Genomic DNA, 21,588 nt, shown 5'->3' with positions numbered 1-21,588 from the left:
GTCTTCTAGGATGTGCTAAGAACTCAAACATCTGGCAATTATAAGATCTTTGCCCCCATAGACAGATTAGTATAATATTCCTGTTTGACAACATGTAAGGCAGGGTTAGAAAAACGCTTCATTTGTTACAGAACTGCAAACATGCCCAGCTAACTAGGGCCTTATGGATTTCATTATAATCAGGCATTCATCTGACTGTTAATGATGGGACTTGTAGTGCAGCGTTGTTGGTAAAGCTAGATGATTCCCATGATAAACTATGTGCATGTGCCTTTTTTTTTTAAACAAAGAACAACTAATTATAACATACTGCTGAATGTTAATTAGTGAATGTTAATTAGCTAATCCATCTTATAGTTACACATCAGGTTTGGGGAGCTACTTGATTCAACTTTCATTGGATACGTTTGCAATTTTTTTATATCATATTTCTAATGATATATGTTATATATACTTTTTAGCAGAGTATATGTAACAATGACCATGCAGTATACAACTTTCTACAAACAATGCAAGATTCAAGTCCTTAACTATGTCAAGAACAAGCTATAATTGACATTTGAAAATTATGACAGTCTTTGTTTGTGGCCAGATATTTTTCAGCATGCTTGCAAATGTATGCTTGATTAGATTACTAAGCTACAACTTACGGGGTGATTAGCATAAACTCAGCTTGCTAGCTGGTACAAGAATAGGCAGTGCTTGGATGCTTGGTGACAAATTTGTACAGCTTGGATACCTTTTCAGGGTTTTGGATGAGGAAACTGGCTTCACAATATTGCACTGCAGTAATGCGTTTTTTCCCATTGGTGTGCTAAGGTGCCATTCACCCTCAATGCAACTGTCCTGCAGCACACCACACAGCAAAGTAACATACTACTGTTGTTGTCGTGCTCTACAATATCAAAAAAACAGTGCATGCACCTTGTTTGTTGTCTTCTGGTGCCTGAGTGTGAATGCAATGCATGTTAATGTGTGGCTTAATGTGCAAGCGTTAACACACCACATCAGTGTGAATCCAGCCTTGGACAGGGATGCCCCTGGATAATCTCCTATAAAGTTGCATTCATTATCCACTAAATCAATAATAATGAAAGACTACAGTATACAGAGGGTGGTAGACAGGATGGTACTAAACAGGAGTACAGAATGTACAATGGCTAAAGGGCTCATATAGATCATGGAGCCTGACTTTTCCCCACCGGGAAATAAGGTTATTATACTTTTGAGCTTGTAAATATCTTTATAGGTACCCAGATGTGATCTAATTCTAATACACATTACCAACCTAACACACCACTCAACCTATCTAAAATACACCTTTAACACATAGCCTAGTGCTAACCCTTATAGATTCATGTTATGTTCACCAAAAATTCTCTGGTGGAGAATTAATAGCTGTCATTTTAAAAAAACATAGACCGGGGGGGCATTTCCGGCTTGCATTGAAGATGGTCGCATAAAGAATAGCTCCGCCTTATCCCCATCTGCATCATGACCACAGACCAGGGTTATCACCATCCCAGTGCCTGCATCAATCCCCAACTAGTCTGCCCCATGTCTAAGCACCACACCTAACTTTCCAAAAAATGGGGCACAGAAGCACAACTACTCCAAGAAACAAAAAGACTGTGCTCCAAAAAAAAAGAAGGGGAAACAAACGGGGACACCAGCGGTGGTTCCAATCGCTATCCACTATGGACTGTCCCCCGCAAAATGAAGTAGGTACCTGCAATGTCTTGAACCTTTCTGATAGGTTTTTATCCCCTCATGAGACTTCCTTATGGTCTAAAGGCCTTAATTTTTGCCCCCAAAGACATTTCAATGTTTTTGATACTCTTTTGGACATTAATAAGTTTATTAGAAATTTAACAATAAAAAAGCATTTTTTTGATGATAATCATGATATTGATCTTGGTCGCACACATGAGTCTGCTGATGTACATAGTTCTCTTGATACCACTGTACAATTTTAATTTAGAGAACTGTGTGCTCTAAATGATCTGGAGGATTTGTCTTATGAGGGTTTGGAAAAAGCTCCTAGTAACCTTACATTCCCTGACGGCACTTGACGACTGCTTTAAAACTAATTCCCACTTTTATCCCATTGGTGCACGTTGTCCCGAGATGGACAAGTTCCAAAAATTTATTGAAAAAGATCTTTCGTCATTAGCATCTAACATATTGGTTGACAATGCACCAATCGTGATAATCTTTCAGGTAGTGAAAGAAAGGCTTTGAGGCATTTGGAAGACAACACCTCCATTGTCATTAAAAATTTGGACAAGGGAGGTTTAGTGGTGATATTGAATGTAGATGCCTATTGTTTTGAAGCAGAGAGACAGCTTTCCAATGATGAGATTGATGAAAGATTAAAAAGTGATCCCACTAAGAAGTTTAAAATGATTTTAACATCTATGGTAAACAAGGGGACATGTCTAGGTATTTTTGACAATAAAATTGCAGCTAATTTAATCCCTGACTTTCCAGTTGCACCAATCTTTCATTATTTACCTAAAACCCACAAGGGGTTGGACCCCCTGCATGGGAGGCCTATTATTTCTGGTATAAATTCTCTTTATGAAAGATTGGGTCAGTGGCTTGATTGTGTGCTACAACCTCTGGTGATCAAACTGTTAAACATCGCAGGTGACACCAGATGGGACGGTCGCTCGCTCTGGGTCACCTTCGATGTTTCTAGCATCTACTCTAGCATTCCACATGCCCAAGCTTTAGAAGCTGTTAGTTTCTTCCTCACATATGACGTTTCCTGCAGCCTAGAAAGAAAAATGTTTATTTTGGATGTTTCGGAATACCTTTTAAAACAAAATTTCTTTTCTTGAATCATGGTGAATGATTCCTTCAAAAGTGTGGAGCAGCAATGGGCACTAAATTTTTTACATCATTGGCCAATTTATATATGGGATGGTGGGAGGATCTCCATATATATGGTTCTTCTAATCCATACAGATAAAAACATTTTTTCGCTTCATAGACTATTTAATTTTCATTATGGACAAAGCTTTTGGTTCTTTGGATTAATTTTTGAAAAATCTCAATCATAACAATATGAACCTAAATTTCACAGGGCTCTGTGATAAATATGAAATTAACTTTCTTGATGTTCATTTGTGTGGTCGAGGTACTTCAATACATATTGGACTCTACAGGAAACCTCTTTCAGGAAATACTTTGCTGGATGGCCAGATCTGGCCATCCTCGACACACCATCAGAGGTATTCCTGTAGACCAGTTTTTCAGGATTTACAGAATCTGTAATGATCCTGTGACATATGAAAAAGAAGTGCATGCCCTTTACACCCGTCTCTTGGAGAGGGGGTACCCCAGATACATTCTCGATAGAGCAGTTTCTATTGCCAATTCCAAAAATAGGAATGACCTCCTAAAACACAACCATATTGGTAAAAACAAGAACACAGCAGTGTGTTTCAACAGAGGGAAACCCACCATCAGTACTTCGTTCAGTCAGGAATTTAGTGACATTAAGACAATTGTTCACTGATATTTACCGGTCCTATTTGAGGAACGGATTTGTGCCAATTTACTGAAAGATGGTATCAATTTTGTTTCCAGACGTGCTCCCACTCTGGGAAACTATCTCTCACCAAGTGCTTTTGAATCAAATAAAATCAAGTCATATACTTGGTTGCATTGCAAGGGCAATTATAGTTGTGGTGCAACTGTGTGTTCCTGCTGTGCACATATTACTAAGGGGAATGTTGTATGTTCATACTCTAATGGTAAACAACATAAATTAACATCTTTTTACAACTGCAACACCCGTTATGTAATAAATATCATTACATGTACCATCTGTAATGTACAGTACATTGGTCGCACCACAAGACGCCTCAGAGATATGTTCCAGGAACATATATATAGCATAGAAAAGAAATTCTCCACCAATGTAGCCAAACATTTTAATCAATTTCATGAAGGCAACACTTCAGCTGTTGGTGTGAAAATCATAGAGAAGGTTCATACACCCAAGTGGGGTGGCGATGTCTTTAGACTTCCCTGCAAAAGAAACGTTTTACAGATTTTTTATTTTAAGACTCGCATTCCGTTTGGGATGAACTTTCAGTGGGATATTACCCATTACTATGATTAGTTCCTCTCCATTATGGAGGTAAAAGAAGGGGTGTAGTGGTGGGTTTTTTGCCCTTGCTTCACAATTCCTTGCTTTGTCTGTTTTTTTTTAATTCTTCTTTGAAAAGCGAGTGATTTTGGGCATTCTTCATATTATTATTTTTTTATTTTTTATTTTTTTCTCTTCTTTGAAAAGTGAGTGATTTTGGGTGTGCTTCATATTTTTTTCTCTCTTCTTTGAAAAGCGAGTGATTTTGGGTGTTTTTCATTTTTTTTCCTCTAGTTGAGTGTTGAGAACACTCCCTTTGATTCCATAAGTGATCTAAATAGAAAGGTAAATTCGATAAGTATTAAATGGTTTCTAGGGTGGTCCTGCGTGGAATATTTGTGATGCATTTGCGCTTATATACACAATACTTTGCCTCCACATGATTTATATCTGTGGACATGGTTGATTTTTATGTATATGTGCATCCTTTCCTTCATGTATATGGTTTAGTTTCTCATTATTTCCTCTTATCCTTAAACAGTTGTTAAAAAGTCTTTAATAATAAGCATTAAATCACACAATTAGACTCAATTTGTTATATAGTGATATATGTGATTTATATTGGTATACATACATGTTTTTTCGCTCATTTTTCTATTTTTGTTTTTAGTTTTTAATACATTTCTTGCTTACATGTTTACGTTATCTATTTTTGTTTTGACCATTTTATGATCAGATGTTTTAGCATTTAAGAAATGTTTTTATGTCGGTGAAGTTTTGTGTTGATTGCTCTTTAACTACAGGTGTTTTGTGTTAGGTATTTGATTTGATATATGCCTTTAAAACCACTTCGCATCCAGGCCATTTCTGACACTTCGCTCCTACATGTCAAAAATCATCATTTCTTTGCTATAAAATTACATAAAACCCCCAAACATTATATATGTTTTTTTAGCAGAGACCCTAGAGAATACAATGGCGGTCATTGCAACTTTTTATCTTGCACGGTATTTGCGCAGCAATTTTTCAAACGCGTTTTTTTTTAATAAAAACAGTTTCATGCTTTAAAAAAAAACAAAACAGCAAAGTTAGCCAAATTTTTTTGCATTGTGTGAAAGATGAAGTTATGCCAAGTAAATAAATACCTAACATGTCACGCTTCAAAATTGCACACACCCGTGGAATGGCGCCAAACTTTGGTACTTAAAAATCCCCATAGGCGACGCTTTAAATTTTTTTACTGGTTACATGTTTTGAGTTACAGAGGAGGTCTAGGGCCAAAATTATTGCTCTCGCTCTAACGTTCGCGGCGATACCTCACATGTGTGGTTTGAACACCGTTTTCATATGTGGGCGGGACTTACGTATGCATCACTTCTGCGTGCGAGCTCACGGGGACAGGGGCGCTTTAAAAATTTTTTTTTTTTTTTTTATTGTTAATTTTACTTAAAATTTTTTATTTTGACACTTTTTAAAAAAAATTTTTTTTTTGATCACTTTTATTCCTATTACAAGGAATGTAAACATCCCTTGTAATAGGAATATGACATGATCCGTCCTCTTTACAGTGAGATATGGGGTCAATAAGACCCCACATCTCACCTCTAGGCTGGGAAGCCTAAAATTAAAAAAAAACGATCACCGCTTCCCAGCCATTTTTTTGAATGCAGAGGCCGGGCGTGACGTCATAACATTGCGCCCGGCCTCCGAACGATCATAGAGACTCCGGTGACCATCTGGTCCCGCCGGAAATCTCTATGATCTACATCCGGCGCCGGCGGATCCGCTATCCGACTGAGGTGAGTCGGTAGAAGCACCGGGGGGCGGCGAGAGGGGGGGCCGTCCCCTCTCGCCGCCCGTAAGAACAATCAAGCGGCAGAACAGCCGCTATGATCATTCTTATGGTGTACGGAATCGCCAGCTGAAAATGCCGGTATCTGAATGATGTCTGTAGCCTCAGGCATCATTCAGATATAACCCCCGAAAGTCGAGGCCGTCATATGACAGCCTCCGGATGTCTTAAATAGCTTGTATTGTGAGCATTTCAATTGTTGTGAACAAGCACGGTTCTTTTCGTGTGAAACACGTCAACTGATCATCATTGCAATTTTGTCTGGCTCATGACAATAAAGAAATAAGTGCCACAAGTTGGCTAAACAACCACAGAGTCTTACAGACTTCTTCCCGATGGCGGGACCCAGCAGCAGTCAAGATGGTGCCAGCTGCACCAAAAGTGGTTCCCTGCTCCTCTTCTCCAAACAGAGCAACTGCAATCCAGACCTCAAGTGTTCCACTGGCTGCCCGACAGCCAATCCTGGGGATTCCTCTCCACCACCCTCACCCACATCACGCAGCCCAGCCAAACCAAGGGCTAAGAGGGGAGACACAGAAACATCTGCTTAACTCCTATTACCTCCAAAACACCTAGGGCAACCACAGCCCACCATTGAGACATTCCCTGCTGCTGATCAACCTATTTCTGACTATGAAGAGCATGTTACTCTCCCTGAGTCAGACTCTCACCAATCCCTTTAAAACATACAACAAGGTACCTCTATCACACAGCCAACCACTCCCTCTATGGAAGCTTATTTTAAGAATCTGACCTCCCATCACTGTCCCCTGCTCAATTAGAGTCCCTATCCCAACCCTTCAAAGACTCTGAAATACATTCTCAAAACCCTACCAAACAACAAATCTCCAGGCTGTGATGGGTTTGTTAATACTGTTTGTGAATACTGTAGGCACTTCAGCAACTTAATTTCCCCCACTTGTTATCTGTTTTCAATATGGCTTCATGCTCTGGCCCTCTTCTTAGAGAAATGCAGCAGTCTGTTATTGCTGCAATTCACAAATCTGGGAAAGACTCCTCATACCCTAGAAACTACAGCAAGATTTCTTTACTTAACACTGATATGAACATTTTTGCAAAGCTTTGGCTCATAGACTATTACTGATGCTTCCATCTTTGATCCACCCTGAACAGGTAGGATTCATGCCGGGGAGACAAACCCCAGGTAGCACCAGGTGCCTTATCAACACTATTTAACACCTTCTCTGCTTCTTTCACTGGACACAGAGAAGGTGTTTAATAAGGTTCATTGGGGTTTCATGAGGGCTGTCCTCTTAAGATTCGGTATTAGTGGTAGGCTACAATCTGCAATAATGGCTCTGTCAGTGAGAGTACTCATCGTAGGAACTTTGCAAAAATGTTCCTATTAAAAATGGCAGGGCTGCCCTCTTTCACCTATCATATTTGCCTTTATAATGGAAACCCTAGCATCCAGGTATAGAGCACAAAATGTATTTGTTTGCTGATGATGCTATTCTTATGGTCACCAACTCCTATAACTTCCTCCAAGAGATACAAGCAACCCTTTCTCTATTTAGCGTGGTCTCTGATTATAGACTTAAAAAACAAACTTCCTCATTTTAAACCTACATATTCCTCCTGCCTTAAAGCTGCAAATCCTCCAAAACTTTCCCTTCACTTGGGCAAGATTACTTTACCTACTTTTGTATTCACCATCCCTTCCAGACAACCAAGGTCCCCTTGCACATATCTAAAGCTGCATCTCTACACCTATTCTTAACAGTTACTAAATACCCTAGGAAGGGGATCTCCTTGCTCTATGCCCTTTTACACAACCAGACCACTGATTTCAAAACCAAAACAGTGTGCAAGTGGAAATTAGGGTTGGGTGGGACCTTAAATGAATCCATGTGGACAAAAGCTTTCACTTCCACCTATAAAACTTCCCACTGCACAAATCACTGGAAAATATATATGAAAAAAACTTACTGGAATCTTAACCCTCTAAACTATATCCAACCCAGTCCTCGAGATGCTGGATACAATGTGGAGAAACAGGCTCTCTCTCCCACATCTTGTGATATTGCAAATCTATTCGATCATACTGGAATCAGGTTTTCTCCCTTGCCTCCAACAAAATGGGCCCACAAATCCAACTCAACCCAACCCTTGTGACCTGAGAAAAGTGTGTGCGCCTTTCAGGCTTGATAGGGAGGGGGTATGTGGACAGGGCATCCGCAGCTGCTGCTTAAATGCTGACAGGGGATGGAGCCTATCCTGGCTTCTGCAAGGGGTTCAAGAAATGAAGGGTGACCCCTGGAAGTCGCACATCTATGGTGTCCTGCTGCAATGAATGGAGTGGCAACCTCAGCATGGACTCTGACCAGGCCATGCCGTCCAACGCGTTTCACCCGGCCCCCCCAGAGCATAGTCATGGGGATCATCGACCCAGCCCTTGCTTAGTTACAGATATGTATGGAGAGGCTGCCACTCAACTGTAGCCCCATTATCATCCACTTATTACTTGCAGCTAAACTTAATCTAACTAGACTGTGGAAAGACCTTAACCAACACTATTAAAAACCTCAGTTACCTTAATCACCAATGTGAAATTGAGAGGTTACTGGCATGTAAAAATGTAACATATGAAAAATGTGTCTGTTCTTGGTCTTTGTGGCTACAACATCATAAATGTAATGTTTAGGGATGAGCTTCGTGTTCGAGTCGAACCCATGTAGAGAGAGCTGTAATTGGCCAAAGCCAGGGTGGCTTTGGCCAATTATGGCTCAGGGGATTTAGTACACACCCCACACTATATAAGGCCGCCTGCACGGCGGCCCTGTGTAGTGTGTGTTCCGGTGTGCTGAGAGATAGAGAGAGAGAGAGACAGTGTCATTTGATTTGAGTTAGATAGATTAGGCAGAACAGTCAGTCAGTTAGCTGCACTTACAGTGTATTGTGTATATATATGCATCCCAGGTGTTGCATATATATATATACACTGTATTCAGTTTAGCTAGATCCGTTCCTGTTATCTTCTATCTAGACTATTTACATTTAATGCAGTGCGTCCTGCTCACAGTGTTCAGCTAGATCCGTTCCTGCTATTTACATTTAGTGCAGTGCGTCCTGCTCACAGTGTTCAGCTAGATCCGTTCCTGTTATCTTCTAGACTATTTACATTTAGTGCAGTGCGTCCTGCTCACAGTGTTCAGCTAGATCCGTTCCTGCAATTTACATTTAGTGCAGTGCGTCCTGCTCACAGTGTTCAGCTAGATCCGTTCCTGCTATTTACATTTAGTGCAGTGCGTCCTGCTCACAGTGTTCAGCTAGATCCGTTCCTGCTATTTACATTTAGTGCAGTGCGTCCTGCTCACAGTGTTCAGCTAGATCCGTTCCTGTTATTTACATTTAGTGCAGTGCGTCCTGCTCACAGTGTTCAGCTAGATCCGTTCCTGCTATTTACATTTAGTGCAGTGCGTCCTGCTCACAGTGTTCAGCTAGATCCGTTCCTGCTATTTACATTTAGTGCAAGGCGTCCTGCTCACAGTGTTCAGCTAGATCCGTTCCTGCTATTTACATTTAGTGCAGTGCGTCCTGCTCACAGTGTTCAGCTAGATCCGTTCCTGTTATCTTCTAGACTATTTACATTTAGTGCAGTGCGTCCTGCTCACAGTGTTCAGCTAGATCCGTTCCTGCTATTTACATTTAGTGCAGTGCGTCCTGCTCACAGTGTTCAGCTAGAGCCGTTCCTGCTATTTACATTTAGTGCAGTGCGTCCTGCTCACAGTGTTCAACTAGATCCGTTCCTGTTATCTTCTAGACTATTTACATTTAGTGCAGTGCGTCCTGCTCACAGTGTTCAGCTAGATCCGTTCCTGCTATTTACATTTAGTGCAGTGCGTCCTGCTCACAGTGTTCAGCTAGATCCGTTCCTGTTATCTTCTAGATTATTTACATTTAGTGCAGTGCGTCCTGCTCACAGTGTTCAGCTAGATCCGTTCCTGTTATCTTCTAGACTATTTACATTTAGTGCAGTGCGTCCTGCTCACAGTGTTCAGCTAGATCCGTTCCTGTTATCTTCTAGACTATTTACATTTAGTGCAGTGCGTCCTGCTCACAGTGTTCAGCTAGATCCGTTCCTGTTAAATTCCTACTGACAGGCAGGCTTGTCTGGTTACAGTATATAAAGCTACCTGAAGAAAATTACAGGTGTTCTATTTGATCCTATTAGTACCACGGTCAGGCAGCTAGACTATTTACATTTAGTACAGTGCGTCCTGCTCACAGTGTTCAGCTAGATCCGTTCCTGTTATCTTCCTACTGACAGGCAGGCTTGTCTGGTTACAGTATATAAAGCTACCTGAAGAAAATTACAGGTGTTCTATTTGATCCTATTAGTACCACGGTCAGGCAGTTAGACTATTTACATTTAGTACAGTGCGTCCTGCTCACAGTGTACAGCTAGATCCGTTCCTGTTATCTTCCTACTGACAGGCAGGCTTGTCTGGTTACAGTATATAAAGCTACCTGAAGAAAATTACAGGTGTTCTATTTGATCCTATTAGTACCACGGTCAGGCAGCTAGACTATTTACATTTAGTACAGTGCGTCCTGCTCACAGTGTTCAGCTAGATCCGTTCCTGTTATCTTCCTACTGACAGGCAGGCTTGTCTGGTTACAGTATATAAAGCTACCTGAAGAAAATTACAGGTGTTCTATTTGATCCTATTAGTACCACGGTCAGGCAGCTAGACTATTTACATTTAGTACAGTGCGTCCTGCTCACAGTGTTCAGCTAGATCCGTTCCTGTTATCTTCCTACTGACAGGCAGGCTTGTCTGGTTACAGTATATAAAGCTACTTGAAGAAAATTACAGGTGTTCTATCCCAGCTTAGTGCAGCTACAGGCCATTAGTATGTCTGGAAGGCCAAGAAGGAGAGGCAGACAGTCACAAGCCAATAAGAGAGGGCAAGCAGGCTCTGTGTCTAGTGCTGGTCGTGGAGACGGTGCATCCTCATCAGCACGTGGCCATGGGACACGCTTGGCCTTTTTTTCGGCAGCTGGCCGTGTTGAGCCGCAACATGCGGAAGACTTGGTCGAGTGGATGACCAAGCCGTCCTCATCCTCCTCATCCTCTCTCACCCATGCCCAGGGTGCTTTGTCTGGCAAAGCAGCGGCCTCTTCCCTCAGCTCAATGTCATCAGTGACTCCTTCCCTAGCTCCACCATGTCCTCATGAGGATTCCCTCGAACTGTTTGACCACAGTGTTGGGTAAATGCTCCAGGAGGATGCCCAGCGTTTGGAAGGCTCTGATGACGATACTGAGCTCGATGAAGGCAGTAACATGAGCACGGACAGAGGGGGTGCCCAAGAAGGACAGCAATCTGGCAGTCATGCTCCCCCTGCTGCAGCATACTGCCAGGTTTGCTCCAGTGATGAGGAGGGAGGGGATGATGAGGTCACTGACTCAACGTGGGTGCCTGATAGGAGAGAGGAGGAGGAGGAGGAGGAGGAGGAGGCGGCGGCACATCACCAACGAGGCAGGATGCCCTCCAGGGGCCAGCCTAAGGGCAGCACATTGACTGCATCACACCCCAAAGCTCCACATGTGCAGGGCGCTGCAGTCTCTGCGCGTTATTCAAAAAGTTCTTTGGTGTGGGCCTTTTTTGAGACGAGTGCATCAGATCGCACCGCTGCTATTTGCAACATATGTCTCAAGCGTATCTCGCGTGGCCAAAACATCTCCCGCTTGGGTACCACATGCTTGACCAGACATATGTTGACCTGCCATGCAGTTCGTTGGCAAGCGTATCTAAAAGACCCACACCAAAGAACAAAGAGGATCTCTCCTTGCTCCTCATCAGCTGAGATTTCCAACCCCACTAGACCTTCAGTCCTCTCTGAGACCTGCAGTGAGAGGAATGAAGGTGTAGAATTAGGTGTGTCACAGCCAAGTACTTGTGGGCAATCTGCTTTTGGTACACCGACGTCAGATTGTACCAGGCAAATTTCCCTGCCCCAGCTGCTGCACCGCCGAAAGAAGTTTGCTCCCAGCCATCCACATGCCCAGCGGTTGAATGCTAGCTTGGCAAAATTGCTAGCACTTCAACTGCTGCCTTTTCAGTTGGTAGACTCTGCCCCCTTCCGTGAGTTTGTGGAATGTGCGGTTCCTCAGTGGCAGGTACCCAAACGCCACTTTTTCTCACGGAAGGCGATTCCGGCTCTCTACCGGCATGTGGAAGGCAATGTCCATGCCTCGCTGGACAGGGCGGTCAGCGGTAAGGTGCATATTACCGCTGACTCATGGTCCAGCAGGCATGGACAGGGACGTTACCTAAGTTTCACGGCGCATTGGGTGACTCTGCTGGCAGCTGGGAAGGATGCAGGACAAGGTGCAGTAGTGTTGGAGGTTGTTCCGCCACCACGCCTCCAAAATGCTGATTGTGACACACCTCTCTCCTCCACCCCCTCCTCTTCTTCTTCCTCCATGGCCTCTTCCTCGGAACCAGCGGTGCTCCGTAGGCGTTCAAGGGGCTACGCAAGTACGCAGGCCAAAAGATGCCATGCGGTGCTTGAGCTGGTGTGCTTGGGGGACAGGAGCCACACTGGGGCAGAGGTTCTGTCAGCTCTGCAGGGGCAGGTTCAGAGGTGGTTGACGCCACGCCAACTTAAGGCAGGAATGGTGGTTTGCGACAATGGCACCAACCTCCTCTCTGCCCTCCGACAGGGACAAATGACCCATGTGCCCTGTTTGGCTCACGTCCTTAACTTGGTGGTGCAGCGGTTCTTGGGCAGGTACCCGGGCTTACAGGATGTCCTGAGGCAGGCCAGGAAAGTCTGTGTGCATTTCCGCCGGTCATATAATGCCAGTGCTCGGCTGACGGACCTCCAAAAGGAGTTTAACCTGCCCAAGAACCGCCTAATCTGTGACATGCCCACCAGGTAGAACTCAACGTTGGCCATGCTGCAGCGGCTGCACACGCAGCAGAGGGCCATCAATAAGTACCTGTGCGACTATGGCACCAGGACAGGGTCAGGGGAGCTTGGTTTTTTTTCCCCACGCCAGTGGGCCATGATCAGGGATGCATGCACTGTCCTGTCACCATTCGAGGAGGCCACGAGGATGGTGAGCAGTGACAGTGCATGCATCAGTGACACTGTCCCCCTTGTCCACCTGTTGGAGCACACGCTGCGTGGAATAATGGACAGGGCACTTGAGGCAGAACAGAGGCAGGAAGAGGAGGACTTCCTTAGCTCTCAAGGCCCCCTTTATCCAGACAGTGTTCCTGCGTGCCCGCCGATCACACAGGAAGAGGACGAGGAGGAAGAGGAGGAGGAGGAAGATTGTGTCAGTATGGAGGTGGAGCCTGGCACTCAGCATCAGCAGCAGTCTTTAAGGGATCAGTCCCAAGAAACACATGGACTTGTACGTGGCTGGGAGGAGGTGGCTGCGGACCATGTCGTTCTTAGTGACCCAGAGGACTCCGGACCGAATGCCTCAGCAAACCTACGCTGCATGGCCTCCCTGATCCTGCAAAGCCTGCGTAAGGATCCTCGTATTCGTGGTATCAAGGAGAAGGACCAATACTGGCTGGCAACCCTTCTTGATCCACGTTACAAGGGTAAGGTTGCGGACCTTATCTTGCCATCGCAGAGGGAGCAGAGGATGAAACATCTTCGGGAGGCCTTGCAGAAAGGTCTGTGCAACGCGTTCCCAGAGACTGGGAGGTTACAAACTCCTGTTTCTGGACAACGTGTTGCTGAGGCTTCGGTCAGTCAAAGAAGGAGCGGTGGAGAAGGTGGCCGTCTGACCGATGCGTTCAGACAATTTTTTGGTCCGCAGCCCCAAGGTATGATCGGTTCCAGCAACCATCGCCAGCGTCTGTTTTACATGGTGCAGGAATACCTAGGGGCAAGATCAGACTTGGACACCTTTCCCACCGAAAATCCTCTGGGTTACTGGGTCTTGAGGATGGATCACTGGCCAGAGCTTGCACAGTATGCAATTGAGCTACTGGCCTGTCCTGCATCCAGCGTTCTTTCGGAACGCACATTCAGTGCTGCTGGAGGCGTGGTAACCGATCACAGGGTGCGTCTGTCCACCGACTCGGTCGATCGGCTGACCTTCATAAAAATGAATGAGTCTTGGATCACCACCAGCTACCAAGCACCTGATGCTGATGTAACCGAATAATTTTTTTTGAAATCTCAGATCCCTTCAAAGACTGCCTATGCTGATGCTGAGTGACTATCCCTGAGTAATTATCCTCTTCCTCCTCAATCATCACGTAGCTTGTAAGAACATTTTTGGTTCTGGGCGCCACCACCAGTGCCTAAGGCACAATTTTTCAGCCCCTGTTTAACAGGGGCGTGTAATTACAATTTTTGATGTAATACTTTGCAGCAGGGCTCGTTCCTGCATTCCAACTAGAGTGTCTGTGAGGGGTTGCAGTGTTGTGGCACCAGCACCAGTGCCTAAGGCCCAATTTTTCTGCCCCTGTCTAACAGGGGCGTGTAATTACAATTTTTGATGCAATACTTTGCAGCAGGGCTCGTTCCTGCGTTCCAACTAGAGTGTCTGTGAGGGGTTGCAGTGTTGTGGCACCAGCACCAGTGCCTAAGGCCCAATTTTTCTGCCCCTGTCTAACAGGGGCGTGTAATTACAATTTTTGAAGCAATACTTTGCAGCAGGGCTCGTTCCTGCGTTCCAACTAGAGTGTCTGTGAGGGGTTGCAGTGTTGTGGCACCAGCACCAGTGCCTAAGGCCTAATTTTTCAGCTCCTGTTCAACAGGGGCATGTAATTACAATTCTTGATCTAATATTTCACAGCAGGGCCCTGTGAGGGCTTACAGTGTTGTGGCCACAGCAACACCTAAGGCCCAAATTTCTGCTGAGTATATAGGGCAGGACCCTACTTTCAAACATCTAACTTACAAACGACTCCTACTTGCAAACGGAAGGAGACAACAGGAAGTGAGATGAAATCTACCCCTAGGAAGGGAAATTCTCTCCTGTAAGGGTTAATATGGGAAAACAATTTCTCCTTTCCACTGATGCTTTCCAATCCTTGTTCCACAAAAAAACCCAAATTTTCAAAAAACATTTTTCATTGGGACAAAAAAGTGAGGTGAAATCTTCTGAAGAGGAGGAAAGACAGCAAAACAAATGTCACAGGGGTGATAACCCTTCCCTATGTTTTCCAAAAAGCTTAGAAAAGATTTTTTGGCTGGAGCTAAACACGTTAAAAATGTTCAAAATTACAAACAGATTCTACTTAACAACAAACCTACAGTCCCTGTCTTGTTTGCACCGCCTGTATACTGCTGTTCAGAGTATATAGGGCCTGGTGGCCCCACACCTTTCCTTATTTTAATTTGGGTGCGGGGTTCCCCTTAATATCCATACAAGACCCAAAGGGCCTGGTAATGGACTGGGGGGTACCCATGCCGTTTGTCTCACTGATTTTCATCCATATTGCCATGACCCGACATGACATTAAACCCGCAAGCAGTTTTAAATGAGATTTTTTCCTTTAAAAATGACATTTGGTGCAGGGACTGTTCTAAACATGGGAAACACGCGTCACTTTACAGGCATACTATAGACACCCCCCAGGTACGATATTTAAAGGAATATTTCACTTTTTTTTTTTACTTTAAGCATCATTAAAATCACTGCTCCCGAAAAAACGGCCGTTTTTAAAAGTTTTTTTTGCATTGATACATGTCCCCTGGGGTAGGACCCGGGTCCCCAAACCCTTTTTAGGACAATACCATGCAAATTAGCCTTTAAAATGAGCACTTTTGATTTCGAACGTTCGAGTCCCATAGACGTCAATGGGGTTCTAACGTTCGTGCGAACTTTCGGTCCGTTCGCGGGTTCTGGTGCGAACCGAACCGGGGGGTGTTCGGCTCATCCCTAGTAATGTTTAAGACTGTTGACTTGTACTACTCACGATTACTTGAATGGACTGGTATTTGTTGACCCGAAAAGGTCTTTTATTGTATATTCTATTCCCCCCCTCTTCACTTCCCACCCACCGCCCCCCAGATCCTGGCTCATTCATTCCCTTCCCCTTAACCCCACCCTTTTTTATTAATTTTTCACCTGATTTTTATGAAGGATAATATTATTGCATATACAATAATTTTCTGTCTTCTGGTGATGCTATATTTGGTTTGAAGTATATGTATCTGTAACCACTATCTGTAACCACCTCTTTATATAAATGCAGTGTGTCCTCATTGTCTGTACTTTATTACATTCTAAATTCGATAAAGACTTATGCCCCGTACACACGGTCGGACTTTGTTCGGACATTCCGACAACAAAATCCTAGGATTTTTTCAGACAGATGTTGGCTCAAACTTGTCTTGCATACACACGGTCACACAAAGTTGTCGGAAAATCCGATCGTTCTAAACGCGGTGACGTAAAACACGTACGTCGGGACTATAAACGGGGCAGTGGCCAATAGCTTTCATCTCTTTATTTATTCTGAGCATGCGTGGCACTTTGTCCGTCGGATTTGTGTACACACGATCGGAATTTCCGACAACGGATTTTGTTGTCGGAAAATTTTATCTCCTGCTCTCCAACTTTGTGTGTCGGAAAATCCGATGGAAAATGTCCGATGGAGCCCACACACGGTCGGAATTTCCGACAACACGCTCCGATCGGACATTTTCCATCGGAAAATCCGACCGTGTGTACGGGGCATTATAAAGGCATATTCAAAAACATAGACATGGAAGATTTCCCACTAGAGGATTTTTGTGAAAGTCACATTCTCTGCTTTACAAATAGACCTCTAATTTTAGAAGAGAGAATGGTTAGAACTTGCCATTTATTCTTTTGTTTACTGTATGGATATCATTAGTGAATTTTTCCTTTAACCCATGTCCTGGGGAGACAGCATGAAGTGGATATAAATCTCTCTAAAGTGAGAGGAAATCCCTTCTTGAACAGCTGTCACTAGAACAGGTGTCACCGTTGGAATAGTTCCTCCAGTACCACTGACACCTGTAATATTTTGAATTTCCTGCCCCCTTCTGTCCTGTTAACAGTGGTCTTCAGTTCAAATAAAGGGGAAGAATCTTCTTAACTGAGACACAGACAACAAAAAATACCCAACTGAAGTTCTGACTTTTTTTCCTTCTGTCTAAACCCAATTCTTAAACTTAACCTCCTAATCTCTGACCCTAAACCTAACTATAATGCAACCTTTTCATTGGTTATGTTAATATTTATTATTTAATTCATACTATACTATGGTATTATTTATTACAGGCATTTATTTAGACCCGACAATTTACGCAGCACTTTACATCTATATTGTACATTCATTTCAGTCCCTGCCCTCAAGGAACTTACAAACTAAGGTTCCTAACTCACATTCATACATACACATACTGGGGCCAATTTAGACAGGAGCCAATGAACCTACCAGCATGTCTTTGGAGTGTGGGAGGAAACCCATGCAGCCACAGGGAGAACATGCAAGCTATGTGCAGGTAGTGCTGTGGTTGAGATTCAAACCTGATAACACTAATGCTGCCAGTTGGAAGTGCTAACCACTTAGCCACTGTGCTGCCCCTAAATCTAAATTATGACATGGACTAATGAGCGATACTTTGTGCCAAAAAATTCAATGCCCAATCCCTTCCTGACAGAGAAATACCAGCACTAAAACTGCAGCAGTGAAAACTCCTTCTCGGACTGGAAGGGACTATAGAAGTTTGTCCTATGAGACATTCAGGACCCCATTCTTGATAACAGCAGAACATTTCAGCTTTTTATGGTGCCTCTAAATGTAAGTAAATTGTGATGTAACTGTATGTGATTCAGGGTCGTTTTAAAAATTAGGCCAAACAAGATTTTCCCTGGACCTTAATAAATGGGAGCCCACCAAGAGAGCCTGAATTATTTTCTGAGATCTTAGACAAATGACACAACATTGTTAGGAGAACAGTATCTGCTTTATGCTTCTATTACTAACATATCCTTATCTAAAGAAATGGAGAAAAAAACCTGCTTTAAACAAAGATTTTATATAAGCCACCTAACTTTTCATATGTACAACAAAAATTGCTGATAACAGACAATTTGATTTTAGCTTTGTTTTACAACCTCCCACCTACACACACATGCACACAAATGCACAGGCGCACACTAAAATTAAAAGAAGCCTGAGAATGCTTATGGGCATCTGCTCTAGTTTTATTTAGGATAGAATAAATCCATCTTCGTCTGAAAAGCCTTATCTTCAAATGTAAAACCTGGCTTCAGTAAAAACCAATTCAGCAAACCTAAGAGCCTACGTAGAATAATTATTTGTACTGACATCATCTCAAAACACACAGAACAAGTGACACTGCTTTTTTTTTTTTTTTTTTTTTTTTTGCTCCATGTATATTCGGTATCCAAGCACTTTGACTAAATCTGATTGTGTGCCTTTTGAGACAGAATCCAGTAAATCGCTATTATTCTTTCATGCAAAGAATTCTCCTAATTGGCTGCTTTCACTAAGTCAAGCCAAGATCAAGATTAATATTTATCTATAGAATAATTGCAGTAGACAGAGAGCACAAGGGATTCGGGGACTGTACCGCAGCCTCCTATAGTAAGCAGTTACAAGGGCAAATGTTGCATGCTCGGCAAACTGCTGTCTAGAAGTGATGAGGTCAATGGAGCAATCATTTGCTTGTCTTTAAAAGGGCAATCACACTCATCAGACAAAAATGGCTGTTTAAAACATTTTTTCAATGCATTTGCAAAGCTCAAACAAGAAACATGTTTCAATCTATGTCTGAAGTCTGGTAAAATTATTATTTTCTATTAGATAAGAGCCAAATGCCTTAAAACGTAGATGTTCTGTGAGCATTCAGAGAAGACCACAAGTCAGTAAAAAAAAGAAACCACTATATATGGGCTTGGTGAATGAATGCAGAGGTGCGGTTAGCTATGTTTGGGGAGTCTAAGTCGGATATGGTTTATAATGAATGTACTGTGAATGCCTTCAGTAGGTAAAAAAGTGCTGAACATTTGATCCCATGTGTGACAAATGAAGCGGACCTCTGAAGGTGTTCCAAACACAAGCAGACAGAGGAGTGGTGTGCACGTCAGTGTTAGATATACACGCTCATATCTTAAATTCTTACTGTGTAATCCTTTGCAGACCATCTCCATCTGTCTTTTCAAAATGAATAGTCTCCATGAAATAAAACACATTGTTCATTTATTTCTTTTTCCTTTGGAGTTAGGAAACCACAGATTCAGAAATGTGCGGTTTGATAACCATTTTGGTGGTGTTTGCATGCGTGTCCATTTCCTTGGGACTGCAACACATTTGCTATAAAGGTCATCTCAGTCTTAGAACACACTAAAGTGAAACTCAAGCCCAATTTTTTTTTTTTTTGTGGTTGGATAGATTGGTGATGGGTAGAATATATGTGAGGTTTTAATATTGGTGTATGTGTCCCCGCCCTGAAGATTTCCCTATACCTTCATTCTGAGTGCCAATCACTAAGAAAGGTAATATTGATAGACCCTAATCAAACTTAAAAAAAATATTGTTGGAGTCTTATTTTAAGACTTTTAGCAGTTAACAAGCTCAATTTATAAAGCTTTAACTGTAGTAGCCTTTGTTCAACCATGTGACCAATTTCTCAAATATAATTTGACTCAACTGAAACTGTAATTTTTTTTTTTAAATAAGGATACTTATCCTGGTCTGTTGACTTTTTTGAACTCACAAATCTAGGACACCAGAATAAGTATACTTATTTAGAAAAAAAGTGACAGTTATTTGCAGTCCTGTATATTTGACATGTCTTTTCCCTTGTGTTGAAGCTTTGTGAGTTGAGCCTTATGTGTTAAATCAATGTATAACCAACATGTCTTAAAGTTTCACCAACAGTGTAAGTTTTTCAGGAAATTCATCAACCAAGGTCAGATTCTACTTTCAGTACTAAGATGAGATGACACAATTATGTAAATCTCATTGTCTGTACAAAAGTCTTTTTTTCTTGACTGTTTGTACATATCTTCCACATCTTAGCACCCATGCTACTGCCTTTCGGTCTCTGCCCAGCCAATGTAAAAATCCATCATACACATACATCTTAGTCCTTCCTCTGCTTTTCACTCTGTGACCTGTCAGTGCAAAATCCATCAGTCTCACTTAGATCAGCTTTCCCTGATGCTACCTTTTATCCTATGATCTGCCAGAACACTACATTATACAGGGTGATTACAGTAGGAGGTAAATCTATGAGGTTCCTGCATGCAAGATACGAATTGCATAATTATTATTATTCAGGATTTATATAGCACCAACAGTTTGCGCAGTGCTTTACAACATGAGGGCAGACAGTACAGCTACAATACAATTTAATACAGAAGGAATCAGAGGGCCCTGCTCGTTAGAGCTTACAATCTAAGGAGGGAAAAATGATACAAAAGGTAATAACTGTGGGGGATGAGCTGGAGAAAAGTTATTAGAACTCTTCTGGTATGTTTCTATTGGGCAGAGAATGTAATTTTTTTTTTTTATTAATCACTTGCTCTGTATTGTGCCATATCAGACATTTATCAATGCAGAATTGTAAAACTACTGATCCACTTTAAAGGGCCATATACCTCATGCAGTTACTGCTTTACAAATAAGTTATTAAAGGCCATGCTCACCCCAAAGTAATTATTTATATAGTAGTGGATACTCGCATGTTGGATCACCAGTTGCATGCAGCAAAATCTTCCTCCAAAACTTTTTCCTTTATATGAAATTTTTGTTTAGGGTGAAACCCTGAAAAAGACAAAGCTCAACTAATTTGCATGTTATGGGTAGCTGTCCTGTAAGAAGTGCTGAGAACATTTTACCATTAAAGACTACAGATTGCCACAGTTGGCAACTAAGAGTTATCACAGACTTTTACGGAGGACAGATACTTGGTTTACTTTCTTTGCTGCATTTAGGCTGCGGTGTCTTCATAAAATATTTAAGCCTTGTGCCCTGGCATTGATTTTATGCAAAGACTGGAGAAGGATCAGGAGGAATATATTAGGTGTGAGCTCCACGCCAGCCTTCTGCTGGGAATATGGACCCTATTGTCCTATTTTCCATCTGCTCCATCCTGCAATGGAAGGAAAAGAAGAGGCAGAAGGGGGTGAAAGAGAGGATGACGTGAGGCTGGGAGGGAAGGATGTGGTGAAGGGAGGGGTTGATTAATATTAAGAGGTGTCTGCTAACTCACTAGACCTCTTCATGTCTGCCTCTGCCTGCAGATGGGATTTGTAATTGGAGTTTAAAATGCATACACATGCACAAATTTGTGTCCTAAGAATAGCGCTGGGAATGGGGTGAGAAAGCATTACAGGAAGCTGTTTAGGACCAGGGCCTTGCTGAGGCTCTAAAGTGATGCTGTAGTTAACCAGGTCCATAAATGCCTTGTAGGCCCTTACAGAAGCAGAGGGGCATGTGTTTCCAATAACAAGGATTGATGCCATGGAAATAGAAATGTTAAAGCTTTGAGGAGGTGTGATTATCAGGAAATGTTTTTATAGGAGGGAATTGACCCCTTGTTAAAGAGCATGCCAAGCAATATTTTTTAAAAGCTTTCCATCTGTTGCCCCCAGTTGTAGCAGCAGGATTGGCCTTTGGGAATAATTTG

This window comes from Aquarana catesbeiana, linkage group LG02 (assembly GCF_042186555.1).
Source record: "Aquarana catesbeiana isolate 2022-GZ linkage group LG02, ASM4218655v1, whole genome shotgun sequence".
Taxonomy (NCBI): domain Eukaryota; kingdom Metazoa; phylum Chordata; class Amphibia; order Anura; family Ranidae; genus Aquarana; species Aquarana catesbeiana.
This window is presented reverse-complemented; position numbering follows the sequence as displayed.